This window comes from Schistocerca americana, chromosome 8 (genome assembly GCF_021461395.2).
Source record: "Schistocerca americana isolate TAMUIC-IGC-003095 chromosome 8, iqSchAmer2.1, whole genome shotgun sequence".
NCBI lineage: Eukaryota > Metazoa > Arthropoda > Insecta > Orthoptera > Acrididae > Schistocerca > Schistocerca americana.
In genome coordinates, this window is record NC_060126.1 from 231388360 (window position 1) to 231407639 (window position 19280).

Genomic DNA, 19280 nt, shown 5'->3' on the forward strand with positions numbered 1-19280 from the left:
TATTGTCACACATTGTCTCTCAAATCACTTTGTCCTACATCATTAGAAAAACAGAGCATGAAACTAGTGCTGCAGATATTCAATCGACATGTGTCAGAGGGCCTTGAGGTAGCTAGTGATAAATTTGATTTGAGAAATGCACCATCAACAGTGGAATACATTTGAATAATAACAAAATGGTTTGATGTCATGAATGTGAAATCAGTGTTTGAAGGGAAACACAAACAGAATCCTTATATCGATCTGTTGACAACTGATAGTGTTTCTATGCAATTTTTGCTAGAATTTCTAGACTGGCTTGATGTGTGGAAAGCAAAGAGTTTGTCAAATGGGTTTCTCACAAAAGAAACATTTTTTTCTATTCAGCATACAACATATGCCGCTGTAGAGATTGCTCGATACTGTACTGAAGAGCTAGGTATGAGCTATTTACTGACAGCCAAGCTACAAACAGATGTGCTTGAGCGGCGTTTTGGAAAGTATAGACAGCTTGCAGGTTCCCAATACAATGTTTCAGTGACACAAGTCTATGAAGCTGAAAAGAAGCTTCGAATTCAGAGTGTAATGCCTTTAGTTTTATGTTCTCCTTCCTATGGCAATATCACAGTAGGGGCCATAAAAAATTTTATGTTTTCTGAAGTTGAAGAAACAGACACGTTAGACATAGAAGTCAGTGTAACTGTAGACGATGTTCTTTCAGTGAAAGATATTGCAATGTCTTTAACTTTCATTGCAGGCTACTGTGCTCATGCAGTGATTAAGAAGCTGAAATGTGAGAGTTGCCTTAATGAAATTGTGATTGAAAAGGAGTTGCCAATAAATGAACATTTTAGTTTGACACAGAGACTTGATCATGGAGGACTAAAATACCCATCAGACACTATTTTAAATATGGTTGTCTATGCTTATATTGTCATCAGCAAACTTCTCAAAGAACATGAAAGAGATTTTCCTGCCTGTACGAATCAACGTGCTATTGCCTGTGCAGTAGCACTTGTTACTCTTCACGAAAATGACTTTCTATTGTTTGATGGGGTATATTGCAATGGACATTCATCCCAGGCAATAATGAAAAGTGTTGTTTGGGTTGCTGTCAATATATTTTTAAGCAACTACTGTAAAAAGGTTAATGGAAAAATTTTTTCCAAAAACACTCAGCGAAAACTGCAAACTCTTACAACATAATTTTGAAATCTTTATCTTAGATTCTTTTTAAATCATTAATACAAAACCTGTCATCAGTAATATTGCCACATCAACAAATACCTCTTAAGCTGAACTAATTAGGTTAATCTGAAACTAGTCAAACTTACCAAATTGCAACTTATGGCTGAGAGTTTATATAAATATTTTAATATACAGCTGCTAACAGCTATCAACACTAATAGCCTAACTTGAAATTTTTATCAAAGAAATTAATCTTTAATATAAAGAATCTTACACTAATTCTTCCTCAGTTGAAGTTGGGTGGTGAATGATACATACAGGAGGGAGGGGAGGGGGTGTGGCAGGCAGAGAGGACCAGTAGTAATCTTTTTATAGTATGTGAAACCTAAAAATCAATTCACTTTTTTTCCGAGTATGACTTAAACCACTTCTTTGCTGCACGCCTTATTCATAGTATTTCTAATTTGTGTAATAAAGTTATGTGGCCCAACATGGCACATGCCTTTGACAAAGACAAGACAATGCCATTTTGATCACCTTCCTTTATTATTTTGAGAAAAACTTCCACAAACTGTGCTATAGCAGACTCCACTTTTTTTTGCAAACAACGTTAGTTTGTTTTGGTGATAAATGGAAGACAAGAGCAAAATTGCTCTATAGTTCTCTACATTCTCTGCAACACTTTTCTTTGTATACTGAAGTTATTACTTTAGCTTGTGATACATGTGAGAAATCTGCCAATTTGTAATGATTCATTATTTGTTACTGTTGAAAAAGCTACTATAGTATTTATGCATTATTTAGGTAGACAAACTTCGATTTCACGTAGTGTTTGTGGTGTTCCTCTGTCTTCTACTACTGTCACTGTTATGAGTGCAGATGTGCATGCTGTGACAATTGCCTCTCTTTTTCTGAGTTTACTACTTTCTCTGCAGCTGTTATAACTGTTGTTCTCTCAACATTTTCTTATGTAGATCATGTTTGTGTATATTTTACTACTATTACAAATGGAGAAGCTGGTGGGGGAGGGCTTTGCAGAACTTTCATGGCCTTCTTTGTGTATAATGATTGGCAGGTCTCCTCATCTAATAGTAATGTAATTGTGGAACAGCTCTCACTTCTGTTACAAGCACTATTGAGTGCCACTAATCCTCAGGTTGACTAATTACTGAGCTCTTTAAATAGATGCTTGCTCTGTGCCATAAAGTGCCTTCTTGTTAGCTCATCTTTGCTGAGGAGGAAAATTTCTGAGGTGGACTCTCGGGTACGCCCTTCTGTTGGCTTTTTGAATATATTTGTTTATAAAAGAATATTCAAAAAGCTTAAGCCTGTCACAATTGCTTTTCACTCACCTAATCTAATTAATGTAACCAGATCATATTCCAATACCACTTGACGCATTTTTGCCACATAACATACACTTGCAGATGGTAATTACTTGCAATTTACGGGGTGGCCTAATATAATGTCTATATGCATCACCATTTTTCTACTACAATGCTTTCATATGCATTCTTCCTACACAAAACTTTATGGTGCAGTGTTTTATTTGCATTCTTTTAGTGTCCCACTTACTTAAAGACCTTCCATTACTACCCTGGAGATTATAAAATAGCAATTTAATAATTAATGTTGTTCAAAATTTATCATTATTATTCCTAAAATTATGAAACTTAAGTCTCAAGAATGTGCTTATTGTTAATGTTTGGCCTTGGTGTCCATAAGTCTTAATTATTTTGTCCCTACATAGTATTCATGCTGTACATCTATAATTTTCTATTGTGAACCACTATAATCTAAAATTTTTCTCATTCCATGTGTTAGTGATTATCGACAAGAGTGTATGGAAGATGAATAAAAGAAATAAATAAATTCATTCATACACAGAATTTTTTTACTTCATTTTCATTCATTCATATCAGCATGGTCAGTAGATGAAACTTGTGTTCCACTTCTAAACAATTACCAGTATATATATTTTGGAATGATGATCTGTTAAAGTACTGCAACTAAATAGAGCTGAAACCACCACCCCCACCCATTTTCCCCAACTTATGGAAGGATGAAGTATCTAAGCCACCGGTGAGTGCAGCCCAAATGTGATGCCAAATGAAGGTAAGTTCATTTTTCACAATTATTTCATTACAGGTCACATCACATCATAAAACTTCTCAACAGATGAAATGAAAGTTTACTTCGTAGTTGAAATTTATTTATGTGCAATTCATGCAAACAGTTTGTTTCAAAGTATATATTTCTTAGTACAGAAACATTCTTTCTCCAAAGGTATTCAGTTTAGAGCAGCAAAATTCCAACCTGGTAATCTGTATTTTGAGACCTCATGTAATTTCAATACATAATGGAAATTTAGTTAACTTACTGAGAAAAGAGAATTCATTGAAATTTGTATTGGCATACCAAAACGTTATGGCAATACCATTACATACTGATCTTAGGTCAGTTAGATTTTCTTAATGGAAAGAAAGTTTCTTAGGGAAAGGTGCACAAACTGAGAAGAGATATCATATCATTCATTAGAACTGCATTTCACTTAAAAACTATTAACAGGAGAATTTTCTTTAAATTTAAAAGAAAGCATGAATACAAGGTTGCTGAAATGGTGGACTAAAACATATGTAGAACATGTCTTTCAGGGCAGTGTTAGTTTTTGAAACGACTCATACAATTACTTATTACAAGTGCCTCTCTATAGGGGGTGTTATAATTCGAATACTATTTGCCCAATTTTTGTGTTTCTTATTTTAATTCACAGGTATATCATCCAATCAGTTTTTAAAATGGATTTTGCTACATAAGGAATAAACAGCGGCAATAACAGTGTCCATAAAATGTTAGCTGCCAGTGTGCTACTTTGCAAAGTGCCGTTCACATTATTAGACCTGCGTGAAAGTGATGCAATATTTAACTTAAAAAACAAAAACCCTAATAGAAAGTCCGCGAGAGCATGCGAGAATCTTTCGCGGGTGGCTTTCAATCAAAATTTTTGTCATTAAAAATCTTCTTACACAGGAACTGCAAAACAGAAGAATGGTGAATGGTGGTCAGCCATAAAAGATAAATGTATACCGTTGCAGACATTTAGATTGGCCTTTTCGAGATTTACAATTTATACTACATGGTATTGGAAAAGAGCACACTGGTGGCAAACACTTGCACTTTCTGTAGCTGACGATCTTTGAATAGCTAACCAGACTGCCATCAAACAAGTCGTGACAAACCCCATTAAAGCAACTTTAAAATAAACTACAATGAAATGGGTCTATCCATTTAAGGGTTTTGATGCCTCAGATAGTAAAATTTATTACAGCCACTTTTTACGTCGGGGCAAAAAGGTATGCAGAAATACAGGGCTATTACAAATGATTGAAGCGATTTCATAAATTCACTGTAGCTCCATTCATTGACATATGGTCACGACACACTACAGATACGTAGAAAAACTCATAAAGTTTTGTTCAGCTGAAGCCGCACTTCAGGTTTCTGCTGCCAGAGCGCTCGAGAGCGCAGTGAGACAAAATGGCGACAGGAGCCTAGAAAGCGTATGTCGTGCTTGAAATGCACTCACATCAGTCAGTCATAACAGTGCAACGACACTTCAGGATGAAGTTCAACAAAGATAACTCCATTTGGCGATGGTATGTGCAGTTTAAAGCTTCTGGATGCCTCTGTAAGGGGAAATCAACCAGTCGGCCTGCAGTGAGCGAAGAAACGGTTGAACGCGTGCGGGCAAGTTTCACGCGTAGCCCGCGGAAGTTGACGAATAAAGCAAGCAGGGAGCTAAATGTACCACAGCTGACGGTTTGGAAAAACTTACAGAAAAGGCTAAAGCAGAAGCCTTACCGTTTACAATTGCTACAAGCCCTGACACCCGATGACAAAGTCAAACGCTTTGAATTTTCGGCACAGTTGCAACAGCTCATGGAAGAGGATGCGTTCAGTGCGAAACTTGTTTTCAGTGATAAAGCAACATTTTTTCTTAATGGTGAAGTGAACAGACACAATGTGCGAATCTGGGCACTAGAGAATCCTCACGCATTCGTGCAGCAAATTCGCAATTCGCCAAAAGTTAACGTGTTTTGTGCAATCTCACGGTTTAAAGTTTACGGCCCCTTTTTCTTCTGCGAAAAAAACGTTACAGGACACGTGTATCTGGACATGCTGGAAAATTGGCTCATGCCACAATTGGAGACCGACAGTGCCGACTTTGTCTTTCAACAGGATGGTGCTCCACCGCACTTCCATCATGATGTTCGGCATTTCTTAAACAGGAGATTGGAAAACCGATGGATCGGCCTTGGTGGAGATCATGATCAGCAATTCATATCATGGCCTCCACGCTCTCCTGACTTAACCCCATGCGATTTCTTTCTGTGGGGTTATGTGAAAGATTCAGTGTTTAAACCTCCTCTACCAAGAAACGTGCAGAACTGCGAGCTCGCATCAACGATGCTTTCGAACTCATTGATGGGGACATGCTGCGCTGAGTGTGGGATGAACTTGATTATCGGCTTGATGTCTGCTGAATCACTAAAGGGGCACATATCGAACATTTGTGAATGCCTAAAAAAACTTTTTGAGTTTTTGTATGTGTGTGCAAAGCATTGTGAAAATATCTCGAATAATAAAGTTATTGTAGAGCTGTGAAATCGCTTCAATCATTTGTAATAACCCTGTAAGTTACAGACAAAAGAACTGGGTCATTTAAGAAAGGAAATCTTGTAATTCATGAGAAAGGTATATCAGATTTCTTTACGAATTTTCCTCATGCGGTTCCCGTAACAGTCTATTGCTGTGGCCAAACGGACTGCGGGCACCGGCACCAGACTACGTGCGTGACATCACTGAGCGGGCGCACCGGCTTTCCTCTATAGGGGGTGCTGGTTGAGCACCAACCCCTGTGTCACACCTGCATGTATCTGCCTCTCTGTGGGTAATACATAATCTGCCCTCACATTGAAGGTCCTCCAAGCAAGGTAGGTCAAACAAGGACCCTGTTTGACATCAATATCTCTTAGCATAAAAAGTTTGCATGTGTGGCCATCGTGCTACAGGTAGTGAAAGGCACTGGATACATCAAGAAGCACTGGCCCAAGGTACTTTCTTGTTTCCAGACACAGCAGATGGTGAGAGGTGGAGTGACCACTCTGAAATACAAAGTTTTTTCTGGTTTGACACTCTCTTGAGTGATGAGTTGCATCAGCCTTTTTGCATACAGCCTCTCAAACACCTTTGAGAGGGATGGGACAAGCTGATGTGCCAGTTGCTGGCTTACTGACATGAATTCTTGTCAGTTTTTGGAATTGCCATGACTTCCAAAGGTTTCTATGCAGAGGGATAGGCCCCCTAATGAAGTATCTGGTTGAAGATATCAGGTAATGACCAATGGACCCACAGTGGAAGTTTTGTCAGTGGGTAGTTGTTAACTTCATTGCTGCCCCCAGCCTTCTTGAAGTTTGTAGAAAGGAGTTGCCTATGACTTCTTCCTCACTGATCAGTAGAATGATGTCTTCTTTTGCCCTGGCTGGCAGGAAGGTGGGCAGGTGCTCTTTGACCTGGCAGATGTGAATCTCATCCACAATGTCAGTCACCAGCATGAAGTTGGTCACAAATGCATCAGCCAGCATGTTGGCCTTGTTGCTGGTAATGAAGGAAATTTTTGGTGATTCTCAGATGCTGCTGTCATCATGTTAAGTGTAGATACTAGGTCTGCCCAGTCCTAGTTCCTGTGCTCCTTGGTGGCCATCTTAATCTCTCATCTCATGTGGGTAATGCAGTGTTTCATGTCTGGTTGGCAGTTCAGTTGCCATTCATGAAACAGCCAGTTCTTCTCAGTGGTTGCCTCTCATATGTAGGGTTGTAGTTGGCACTTAAGAATTCTCACAGCTGTTGTGACCAACTCAGACTGGCTGTGTCTGCTGCTCAGAGTATTTTGCAGATGAGAAAGTCCAGTGCTGCATAAACCTCCACTTCTTCAAGACTATGTCTGTCTTCAAGCAGCTTGAGTACTTACATTTGGTAGCACTCACCATCCAATTTTGTGCATCTCAGATGGTTGTCTGGCAGCACTGCACCTATTATGACCATGTTGAAGATAACAGGGGCATAGTCAGATGACAGGATGTTTTGCTATGAGATCGACATGAATTGCCTGATGCCCATCAGAAGGCAATGTCAAGCATGTGCAGCAAGTCTTTACTGGGGAAGAAGGTTGGGTTAATGGCACCAGGTTTACAGTGAGGTTTTGATGTATAGTATGGATGAGGTGATGCCCAGTGGTGTTGATGAAGAGAAAATTCCATTCTGTGTTCTGGCTCTAGCAGCTTGACTAGGTGGTGCCACAGCGACATCTTGATATAGATTGCAGTGCCACCTCCTGTTTCATCAGAGTAGCAGCTGTATTTGGCTGTTTGCATGTTGACCCCTGGTTTGAAGGAAATTTCCCCTATGAGGCATTTGTCTGTCACCTTTTCCCATAGGAATTGGTGACATTCAGTATGCTAGGTTCAGAGACTCCTTGCTTTAAACATCCAAAGAATGTTGGCATTATCTACAATGTGTCTAATTGTTTGCTGCACTGGCCTAGAGGGCCACCTCTTGATTATATAATTAAAGTTTACACAACTGTGTCTCCTCATTTGGTTGGTTCATATTGTACAGTGCTCTTTTGATCATACACAGTTTACATCAGATAACTCATAATACATAACTTATCACTGCACACCCTATGGACAGTTTCATGTAACTCCTGGAGCATCAGAATGCTGCTATGCCCCTTACACTTCCTCCATTCCATTAGAAAAACTGACTCTAGGCCCTTAAACAAGCAACTGTGCCACATGCACTTTATGTTGTCTCTATAGCCTATCACTGAGTCAGCATCCTCCCATGACGAGTGAGATGATGAACTTTGGAGAATGACAAGGCATTACTAGCATGCACTATAGAAATTCACACATGATTTTCTCATAAAAAACATTACTTTATTATTATTTATTGTACTATGGAAGGTTTTGTAGTTGTCCTCTTTCATTATTAACTGATGCTCTGAGTCTTCTAAGTATTTTAACTGTGTCCTATGCATTAATTATTATGTATGTGTTAGCTGCCTTTTTAACATACCAGACTGTAGATTAGTAATCATTTTAATCTCCATGGGAATTTATTATACATTTTTATTCCCTAATAGAAAAATTCTGTTTTTAGTCTTTTGTTTGTTTTTCTTTGGTGCACCTAAGTCCAAAGAGACTCATATTTCTTGATCGTGTATAGATCTATTAATGAACTACTATACTTAGTAAATTTTTCCATTATATGCAAAACTGGTTGGTAGATGTACTCACTATGAGCAGTTTTTCGTGTAGTTCAAGACTTACTGAAGTCCTTTAACCTAAAACCAACTATAACCAACCCAACTCGTATAACCACTACTTCTGCAACAACCATAGATCAGGTGTTTGTAAACACAGATAAATATATCTGCAACACACACACTGCAAACACTGGTTTTAGTGATCACAATGCCCAAATACTAACAATCACTATTCCAGGAAACATGAAAGACCAGAAAACTAGAACTATTGTGAGGAAGTTTAATAATGAAAACATACATTACTTTTGTTCTCTCTTGAGAAGAGAAATCTGGACTGATGTTTACAGTTCACACAGCAAAGATGACAAGTTTGATAAATTTATGGCCACATACAAACATTTCTTTGAAATAGCCTTTCCTAAACAAACGTCACTTATGAATTCTGTGCACAAACCAAATAAATGGATCACAAGAGGAATAAAAATATCATGCCAGAATAAAAGGAACTTATATGAATACTCAAAGCAAACCACAAATCCTGTATTTATCAACTACTTTAAGCAATATAAACAAATACTTAGACAAGTTATAACGAAAGCAAAGAAAATGGAAAATGACAAACAGATAAAAAAATCCAGGAATAAGACTAAAACAACCTGGAGTATCATAAAAAGAGAAACAGGTACTACATCATTAGCCCACAAAAATATAGAACTTCATGAAAACAACAATAAAATAATCAACCCCACAGTAGTGGCTAATAAATTTAACAACTAATTTTCTAATGTTGCACACCACCTGATTACCAAACATTACAACTCACAACCAGACAGCAATACACTCCAGTCAGATACAAAAATTCTTACAAGAACCCTATTCATGTCTCCAACAACACCTGAGGAATTATCTGTCATTATAAAAAGGTTACCCAATAAGTATTCAGCAGGTACTGATGAAATACCAGATATTATCATCAAAGCAAGTGTAACATCTATCATAGAACCACTAACGGATATTTTCAATTCATCATTCGTGAGTGGTATATTCCCGAAAAATCTGAAAATGGCAAAAGTGACACCACTGTACAAGAAGGGGACAAACATGAAGCTGCAAACTATAGACCTGTATCAGTATTGTCAGGCTTTGGTAAAATTCTTGAAAAACTATTTCTTAGAAGGCCGACAGCCTTTCTAAATAAAGGAAACATAATAAGTGATGCACAACACGGATACAGAACTGGCAGATCAACACAGTCAGCTAGTTATACCTTCTTAAATGAAATTCTAACTGCAGTAGATAATAAGCAACATGTGTCTGGCATATTTCTTGACCTTAGTAAAGCCTTCGATGTAATTGATCATAATACTCTGTTGCAGAAGCTAGGTAATTATGGAATACGAGGCCTGCCAAACAAGTGGATACATTCCTACCTTCATGACCGTCAACAGATCACTCAAATAAAATACAAAGACGTAAAAACATAAAAAATTTGTAATTTTTACAGTAATGCACAAAACATTACATATGTAGTTCCTCAAAGGTTAGTCCTTGGGCCAATTCTTTTCATTCTTTATGTTAATGATTTGTCAGAAAAGATAACTAAAGGGACAACAGTATTTTTTACATATGACACAAATATCCTAATCAAATCATGTGATGAGGAAAGCCTGCAAAAACAGCTACAGGTATAATACAAAATTTGACACAATGGTTCAGAGCATACAAGCTAATAATAAATAATGAAAAAACAGTGACAGTCAATTTCCACAATTCACAGAAACTACATCATGCAAGACCAATTTTTAAAATTGATGGAAAAACTGTCTCATCTGTGAGCAACACAAAATTTTTAGGTATACATATACAGCAAAACCTAAGATCTGTGATCACAATGTACCATGGCAGTATTCAGTCACTGCTGATGTACGGCATTATCTTTTGGGGGAACTCCGCTGGTACAAACAAAACATTTAGGCTACAGAAAAATGCTAAGTACAGAGACTCCTGTACACCAATATTTAAAAATCTCTGTATACTGCCTCTTCCTTGCTTATATATGTATGAAATATTAAATTTCTCAAAATGAAGTATTTTAAAAGGTGGAAATATCTTCAAGTATAACTGATTACCACCCTCATGGTACTAGGCAGAAACATTACTTGCATGTCAATACAGTAAGTACAAACATTTGTAAGAGAAGAGTGTATCATACTGGCATAATGCTGTACACTCACATGACATCCTATTTGAAACATATGCAAAATTTACAAAAGTTTAAAGGGAAACTGAAAGAGTACTTGCTTGACCACTGTTTCTATTCTGTTTCCGAGTTTTTAGAGTACCAGAAAAGTGTAGTGTAATTGCTCAAATATTCTTAATAAGTCTATCATTTTATTTTATTATATTAAATTTGTCATCAATATTCAACATGTATTGAATAATTTTTAATTATTTGTCCTTTCAAAATAACAATGTGTATGATGATGTATATACTGTACCAACCTGACTTGTCCTACATCGTTTGTGCAAAATATGTACCTAAACACAATTTACAGGACCAATAAAGAAATACAAATACAAATACAAATACAATACAATGATCCCAGCTAGTTATTATTCTTACAGCCCATTTCTGCATTTAGAAAATTGTGTCCATGCTTTGTGCTTTTGATCCTCAGAAGATAATCCCATAGCTAAGAAATGAATGTATGCAAGAATAGTGTCACAATATGATATTGTCTGTTACAAGCTGATGAGGATCAAACCCTAAGAACATAATGTGCTGATTACAGTATCTTTGCCACCAGTGTGTTCATTCCACATTAATTGACAATCAACATTTATCCTTAAAAACTTTGTCTTTGTTACACAACCTACAGGTATATCATCTATGCTTAAGGTGACAGAGTTGTTTCTTCCCTTTATGCTGAAGTGAATCCACTTTGTTATATTTATGGTCAATGTTAATTCATTACATACTACTCTGTTGTAACCATTGTTGAAGATTTCATTTGCTTTCTCTAATATGAGATCAGGTATTTTATCAGTCACCCTGATAGGACTGTCATCAGCATAGAGAACTCTTTTTGATGTCTTATACTATCTGGAAAATTATTCATCTATATTAAGAACAGAACTGGGCCTAACGCACTACTCTGAGGCACATGTATGTTAAAGTGTTTCTTGTCTGACAAATGTTTTAATAAAATTTTGTTATCAGCATGCATGTGAACTATCTTTGCTTTTTGCACCTCCTTTTCTAGGTAAGACTGGAACCATTCATTTGGTGTTTCTTAGTGCTTCTAGCTCATGTAGTAGTATTTTATGGTCGCCACTTTTGAAAACGTTGTGCCTTTAACACAGCCATCCTTGCAGAGAGCTTCAAGTACCATTTCTGTGAAATCTGTAATGGCCAATATTGTACTTCTCCCACTTTGAAAACCAAACTGTATTTTGCTAAAAGGGTTGTATTTATTATTGTAACTCATTAGTCTTTCATGATTGATTCAATTATTTTTGAGAATTCTGACCATTATGAAACAAGGCCTACAGTTTTTTATACTCTCTGCATTACCTGTATTTAGTAAGGTCACAACTACTGTGTGCTTATAAAGATATGAACTATTTATTATGTCTGTTAATGGGATTTGTATGCTGTCAATGCATGCCTTGAAAATAGAAACTGGAGCCCCATTTATGCCAGCTGATTTTTCCCGTCTTTAATTTATGTTATCCTCTTGACTTTAAGCTTTCTTCTGGGAAACATCATCATTGTGATTGCTGCATAATTCACTGCTTGAGTTTCATGTGTTTTTGGGAAATTTTGTTGCAACTTCTGCACAATACCAGAGAAAGAGTAATCTACATAATTTTCCAGTTATTGAGAATTTTTTATTATTCTTGTCTTCTCCATTTCATCATCTTTGATGTATGTTTTGTTTTACTTGTGTTTGCCTTTTCCAGCTTGGTGAAATTCAATATAACTTTGTTTTTATTTTCTGTGTTGTATACTAGGGTAACATTAAATGTTTTTTTTCTCAGCAACCTGAACCCTCCTGCACATCTTTTTTGTATCTGTGATAATAATCTAGGAACTGTGGATTAGTGTAGTGCCTTTGTAATGAACTGAGAAATTTATGCATCTGGGAGGACCATCAAATGTCCACAGCTATCCACCTGTTTTCCTTAGCTGCTTGTATCAAAGTGGTTTCTTTTGCAAAATTCTCCTGAACAATTAATTTAAACAATGTGCAGAATTTAGAGAACTTAGCATCAACATTGTTTTCCTTGTGCTCTTCATCTTGTATTTGATTTGCCAATGTCCTAGAAAAAAGTATAAATTTTTTGTTCATTGGCCAGCAGTTTTGTTGTTAGCTTTATTATCTACAGTAATGATCAGAGAGGCCAAGACCTTTTACAAACACCTCATAAAACTGTGATTGTTTCAAACTGGAGTGCTGCATGTTTCATAGACTACACATTTTGATGAGGAATAGATAATTCCTAGCAAATTTCTGTGTTGACTGTGCACTCTTGTGGGGTACTTTCTGTCATCCATGTACACATTGACAAAACATGATGAGACACTTTTAAGGGAGAATAAAACTATGCCAACCTCCCCTTTGTGAGGGAACTGGCCTGAATTTTGTAGTCTCCTCTCAATACACTTTCAATTACACTGTGTATGGATAGTGTTTGTTTACTGGTGTACATGACACCATATTTTGATGATTTTAAAACATACATTTTATTCATGCAAAGTTCAGTTATTAGCTGTGGTGATCTGTTTTTTACATTTGAGTAATCAGTAGCACAAATCTACAGGCCAGCATGCACAATCATATTGGAAAGTTTTCTATTGCAACACAGACTAACAGTTCACCTTTGTTTAAAAAAGAGAATTCTCATTGGCTCAGTCCCTTAGTCATTTCTTAAAGATTGCTATACTTCAATGTTTCATTTAAGACACTCCAGAACATTAATGATCGAGTGTAACAGTATCTCAGTCCAATGACAATGGCAGTTCATAATATTTGTTGATCACAACACAGTTCAATTAAAAAATGTCTCTTAATTTAGATTCCAGTTATCACTTGAAAATAATTACACATTAAAGTTATATTGAGTTTCTAGCTTGTCAGAACACATATTTTCACTTATAAATTGTGAATATTTGTGGCTTGAGTCAATGACGAGTATGCATCTATATAAATGTTACTTGTTCAGTTTCAGACTATGGGCTGGCAATTCCATGTCTAATATGATCTTATAGAGACTACCATAGGAACATATTACTACTTTTAAAATTACTTAATGCTTTAAAATTTGGCTGGGTTGGAATCTACTGGTTTTAATGAACTATGAGGCTCAATATAATTTAGCATTACAGAAAATGTTACTGTATACAAATTAAAGAGCTACATAGAACAGTTATCCTTACACCAGTTTGAATCCTCTCATTTATATAAATGAGCACCATGCAGTGAAACTTAGTAAATTACATTAAATTATTAATTAGTGAGGTAATTAATGAATATTGTATATCAGACAGTATAAAAGAATTAAGGTAACAAAAGTAATCAATTAAAGTCTGGAATCTAATGGTGGTTGTGACAAAATCTGTGATGGAAGATGGTACTGTTTCAGTACTCCTCATTTAATTATTGCAGAAGATAATACTTTTGGTAATTTAAAATACATAACAGGAAAGCTGGAATGCTTAACTTTCAAATGGTGTAGGTCACTGTATGGAGTTCTGATTAGCTCATTAGTTTTTGTATATACACTCCTGGAAATGGAAAAAAGAACACATTGACACCAGTGTCAGACCCACCATACTTGCTCCGGACACTGCGAGAGGGCTGTACAAGCAATGATCACACGCACGGCACAGCGGACACACCAGGAACCGCGGTGTTGGCCGTCGAATGGCGCTAGCTGCGCAGCATTTGTGCACCGCCGCCGTCAGTGTCAGCCAGTTTGCCGTGGCATACGGAGCTCCATCGCAGTCTTTAACACTGGTAGCATGCCGCGACAGCGTGGACGTGAACCGTATGTGCAGTTGACAGACTTTGAGCGAGGGCGTATAGTGGGCATGCGGGAGGCCGGGTGGACGTACCGCCGAATTGCTCAACACGTGGGGCGTGAGGTCTCCACAGTACATCGATGTTGTCGCCAGTGGTCGGCGGAAGGTGCACGTGCCCGTCGACCTGGGACCGGACCGCAGCGACGCACGGATGCACGCCAAGACCGTAGGATCCTACGCAGTGCCGTAGGGGACCGCACCGCCACTTCCCAGCAAGTTAGGGACACTGTTGCTCCTGGGGTATCGGCGAGGACCATTCGCAACCGTCTCCATGAAGCTGGGCTACGGTCCCGCACACCGTTAGGCCGTCTTCCGCTCACGCCCCAACATCGTGCAGCCCGCCTCCAGTGGTGTCGCGACAGGCGTGAATGGAGGGACGAATGGAGACGTGTTGTCTTCAGCGATGAGAGTCGCTTCTGCCTTGGTGCCAATGATGGTCGTATGCGTGTTTGGCGCCGTGCAGGTGAGCGCCACAATCAGGACTGCATACGACCGAGGCACACAGGGCCAACACCCGGCATCATGGTGTGGGGAGCGATCTCCTACACTGGCCGTACACCACTGGTGATCGTCGAGGGGACACTGAATAGTGCACGGTACATCCAAACCGTCATCGAACCCATCGTTCTACCATTCCTAGACCGGCAAGGGAACTTGCTGTTCCAACAGGACAATGCACGTCCGCATGTATCCCGTGCCACCCAACGTGCTCTAGAAGGTGTAAGTCAACTACCCTGGCCAGCAAGATCTCCGGATCTGTCCCCCATTGAGCATGTTTGGGACTGGATGAAGCGTCGTCTCACGCGGTCTGCACGTCCAGCACGAATGCTGGTCCAACTGAGGCGCCAGGTGGAAATGGCATGGCAAGCCGTTCCACAGGACTACATCCAGCATCTCTACGATCGTCTCCAGGGGAGAATAGCAGCCTGCATTGCTGCGAAAGGTGGATATACACTGTACTAGTGCCGACATTGTGCATGCTCTGTTGCCTGTGTCTATGTGCCTGTGGTTCTGTCAGTGTGATCATGTGATGTATCTGACCCCAGGAATGTGTCAATAAAGTTTCCCCTTCCTGGGCAATGAATTCACGGTGTTCTTATTTCAATTTCCAGGAGTGTAGTTGACTATTGTGCTAACTGTAATGAACTATAACTTCTAATTAATAGTACCCTAATGAAAACTAATTACATAAATGGGAACAGAAAACTTGAAATGAGTACTGGAATAATATATTTAAGTGAAACTGAGTCTAACTAAGAGCTTGTGATTTTTAGGAAAGTATTACCTGTCGCTATTAAATATGTCAAAGAAAGGTATACTTTAGCAAGAATTTTTTTTTGCAGGGGGGGGGGGGGGGTGCAGAAAAACATAACACATGGGATATAGGAGGAACCTAACTAATTTGTCACACCATCCCAGATCTGTTGAGGCACAGGCCATTCCTTGTGTAGCCCCATCTCCAAATAGTTCCCACTAGCACCAGAACACTAGTCAGCAATAATCAGAGCTATTTCCAGCTTTGCATTAAGCCCTCATACAGCACTGCCTATATGAGGCCAATCACACTGCCAGAAAAGATGGACTAGTCTCACATTCGACAGAGAAGCTATTTTGCTCAGATCGTCACTTGTAATGTGCACCTCGCCCCTATCCAAGCCATTCTCTATCCCATCCACCATCACTGTCATTATCAGCTCATCTTTCATATAATCCTTACACATAGGTGCCGTACCCTCAACCAGCCTGACACCTGACTGGAAAATGCTGGTGACCTGATGCCCCCTCCCTAATTTCTCCTGTAACTGAAGGCCTATACCACTGCACCTCTGCTATGACTGCCACCTAGGAGCAGTCGTCTGTTCTTCCTAACATTTGTGTTATTGTCTACCTTTGTCTACATCTATGTCTGTACTCTGCAAGTCACCTTACAGAATATGTGGCAGGTATTTTGTGTTATACTGTCAGTTCCCCCTGTTCCTACCCCAGTCATGAATAATTCACGGGGAGAATACTTGCTGATAAACCTCCATGTGGGCTCAAATCTCTCTGATTTTATCTACACAGTCTTTTTGTGAAATCAAACAATGGAAACTCTAGGTTGGAATATCAACAATGTAAGGAAAAGGTAGATTACTACTCACCATAAAGATGACATGGTGAAGCAATATATTGTTTGACTCTTCTAGGAACACAAACGCTTGGAACTTCGATGGTAGCCACACCGTGATGCAGAACCTCTTTTTTTGCAGTGTCTACAACCGGAGTTGCCTAAGCAGCTCCATGGTGCTTTTATGCTTACTAAATGAAACTGTAAAACATACTGCTCTTCTGCAGATCTTCTGTGATTCCTCTATTAGCCCTACCTCATATGGATCCCATATTGATGAACAACATTCAATTATTGGCCAAACAAGTGTTTTGTAAGCTTTTTCTGTTGATGGACTATGTTTCCTAGAGATTCTTCCAGTGAACATCAATCTGGCATGTGCCTTACCTGCAATTAGTTTTATGTGATCATTTCACTTTAAATCACTCCAGACACAAACTTCTAGACATTTCTATGGAAGTAACTGTTTTCAGTACTTGTTCTAAAACCATGTCATCACACAACACTGGATCTTTCTGTCTATATACAAGCAATATGTTACCAACTGTTGATCCTCTGCACGTCTTCTCACAGTTTGCTACAATTTTATAGCATTGTGACTTTTCTGTGTGCAACAGCATCATACATGAGAAGCCTCATTGAACTTCTAACATTGTTTTCTGGAACATTTATAGATATCTACATCTGCATCAATACTCTGCAAACCACTGTGAAATACATGCAGAGGGTATGTTACACTGTACCAATTATTAGGGTTTCTTCCTGTTCCATTCACATATGGAGTGTGGGAACAATGATCGATTGAATGCCTCTGCATGTGCTGTAATTGTTCTAATCTTGTCCTCATGATCCCCATGTGAGCAGTACTTAGGGGTTTTTAGAATGTTCTGAGAGCCATCATTTAAAGCTGGTTCTTGAAACTTTGTTAGCAGACTTTCTCTGGGTGGTTTACATTGATTTTCTAGAGCCTACGTGTCCAGTTTCTTCAGCATCACTGTGACACTCTCCCATGTCTCAAACAAATCTGTGACCATTTGTGCTGCTCTTCTCTGTATATGTTCAATATCCTCTGTTGGACCTGTATGATACTGGTTCTACACACAAGAGTGATTTTCAAGCAATTTCCTTTGTAGACTGACTACACTTTCCCAATATTTTAGCAATAAACCGAAGTCTACCACCTGCTTTACCCACAACTGATGCTATGCTATCATTCCATTTCATGTCTCTATAAAGTGTTACACCCAGGTATTCGTATGAGTTGGCTGATGCCAACTGTGACCAATTGAAATTATAGTCTTAGTTCACAGTGCTTTTTCAGTTTTTGAAGCATACAGTTTTACCTTATGAACATTTAAAGAAAGTTGCCAATCTTTGCACCACTTTGAAGTCTTGTCAAGGTCAGCCAGAATATTTATGCATCTTCTTTCAGACAGTACTTCATTATAGATAACTGCTTCATCTGCAAAAGTCTGAGGTTACTATTAATATTATCTGCAAATTCAGTAATATACGACAGCAAGGGTCCCAACACATTACCCAGGGGAACACTCAAAATTGCTTCTGCATCTGATGATGATGACTGTCCATCTAAGATAATACACTGTGTTCTCTCCACCAACAAATCCTCAATCTGGTCACACCATAAGATCATAATTTTGACAATAAGTGTAGGTTTGGTACTGAGTCAAATGCTTTTTAGAAATGAGGAAGTAGTGCATCTGCCTGGCTGCCTTGACACAAAGCTTTCAGTCTATCATGTGAAAAAGATATGAATATGGTTTCACATGATCAATGTTTCTAGAATCCATGCTGGCTGACTGGAGGAGGTAACTGTGTTTGAGATACCTCATTATGTTACACTCAGAATATAGTGAGGTGACAGACTTTTTGGAATGGCAATGTGCAAATATACAGATTGTGGTGGTACCACATACACTAGGTATGAAAGGGCAGTGCATTGGTAGAGATGTCAGTTGTACTCAGGTGATTCATGTGAAAAGGTTTCTGATGTGATTATGGCCACACAGTGGGAATTAACAGACTTCAAACGTGGAGTGGTAGTTGGAGCTAGCTGCAAGAGACATTACATTCCAGAAATCATTAGGAAATTCAGTATTCCAAGATCCACAATGTCAAGAGTGAACTGAGAATATCAAATTTCAGGCATTGTATCTCACACTGGATGATGCTGTGGCTGACGGCCTTCATTTAATTTTTGAGAGCAGTGGTACCTACATAGAGTTCTCATTGCTAACAGACAAGCAGCACTGCATGAAATAACCACAGAAATAAATATGGGGCCTAGGAGAAATGTACTTGTTAGGACAGTGCAGTGAAATTTGGCCTTAGTGGGCTGTGGCAGTGACAACCAAAGTGAGTGCCTCTGCTAACAGCACTTCACCTCCAGCACCTCCCCTAGGCTCCTTCCCATATTGGTTGAACACTATATGACTGGAAAACCATGGCCTAATCAGATAAGCCTCAATTTCAGTTGGTAAGAGCTGATGGTAGGGTTTGAGTGTGGTGCAGACCCTACAAAACTATGGACCCAAGTTACCAACAAGGCACTGTGCAAGCTGGTGGTGGCT

General features: G+C 38.7%; 1 pseudogene; it reads left to right on the forward strand.

Moving 5' to 3' along the window:
- The window catches only part of LOC124545706, a 53120-nt pseudogene that overhangs the window by 25936 nt on the left and 7904 nt on the right, over window positions 1-19280 (forward strand).